We start from the raw sequence: 1876 nt of genomic DNA on the forward strand, positions 1-1876 counted from the left end.
TTTTTTTTTTTTTTTTTTTTTTTTTAGGGAATGAAATAAAAATTCATTATTAATTGATTTTAATTTCTTTATTTTTCTTTTTCTTCGAGATATCATAATAATTTTGTCGAGTTTAATGAAATCTATGTAAAAGGAAGTTTCTTATTGTGCTCACAAGTACATACAAAAGAAAAGAAATATATATATATTCACACATACACACATATATAGCATTCTAAAGATCGGAGAATTCGACAGATACACGGGACATTCTTTCGAACGAATTATATTGTTTAATTTCGATCATGTTTCATTCATGGTTACAATCAGAACTATAGAACAAAATGAAAAAGAAAAAAAAGAAGAAGAAGACGAAGAAGATATCGACCTGTCCATATTCGAAAACCATAACTCTTTAATGAAATTACTTTCTTCTATCTCTACTTTGTATTTTTTTACATTTACATGACAAATCAACGGAGAATGATCTCTCTCCATCTCCTCTCTCTCTTTCTCTCTCTTTTCATCTTTTTTTTTTCATAAAAGAAAGAAGAAAAAAGAGAAAGAGATAGAGAGATAGAGAGAGAGAGAGAGAGAGAGAGAGAGAGAGAGAAATTGATCCGTTCTTTCATTCTTCCAAATCCTTGATATATCTCTTTAAGAAGTTAACCATCTGACGGAAATACGTTTGTGCTGAATAATAATTAATAATAATGTTTAATAATAATAATAATAATAATAATAATAATAATAAATAATAATAATAATAATAATAATAATAATAATAATAATAATAATAATAATAGTAATAATAATTATAGCAATGACACTGATTGTTAAACCGAATGAAAAGAAATGAAATCGAAATTGTTAAAAAATGCTTATAAATAATTCTTTCCCTTGGCAATGACAAAGGCGTGAACGCACATATCAAAGAGAGAGAGACGTTAAAGATGTAATATTAATTCATATTAAATTAGTCGTACTCTTATACTATATAGGGAGAAGTTAACAAAGAAAAAAAAATGAAAAAGTAACGTAAAGTACTTAGGGAAAATCGTTGAGAACAAAAAAATGTTTCTATATTATTATTACTACCCATTGACATCACATTCATGATTACTATATTAAAATTATTATAAATTATATACATACATATACATATATATGTGTGTATATATATATATATACATATATATATACACACACACGTGTTATATATTCGGATCGTTACGAGAGATTCTTAAGAGAAAATTATGTTAACAAAAAAAAAAAAGGAAAAAAGAGAAAAGAAAAAGAAATCAAGGAAAGATAGTATCAATATGGAACGATCTTCATCGTTTGAGTTCGTATATTTTATTAATATCATTAATTCATATTGCATAGGGTTGAATACCCGTCCATCGCCGCAGTAGACACGGAATACGATATAGTAATTCGGATTTTTAGGATATATATATATATATATATATATATATGTATATATAGAGACTTACAAATACATACACATACATACACTCTCACACATATACACACACGTATATATAAAAACATATAGATATGTAAAAGATTCTAATGTTGTATACGTTATATCAATACGGTTCTGAAAAAAGTGAGATTTTTATTGCGAATCCCAATTCGTTTATCAATCATATGAATTTCTTCATATATACAAGGTACATCCTATTGCATTTATATATATATATATATATATATATATATATATTATATTATATATTATATATATAAAAATATATATATACATACATAGATATGTATAAAATTCTATCTCTCTTTCTATGTATAATGTAGATCAGAACCGTGATTGTAGGATATTATGGTTTTTTATTATCGTATATATAAATATATATATATATATATATATATATATATATAT

The sequence above is a fragment of the Vespula pensylvanica genome, chromosome 11, assembly GCF_014466175.1.
Source record: "Vespula pensylvanica isolate Volc-1 chromosome 11, ASM1446617v1, whole genome shotgun sequence".
NCBI lineage: Eukaryota > Metazoa > Arthropoda > Insecta > Hymenoptera > Vespidae > Vespula > Vespula pensylvanica.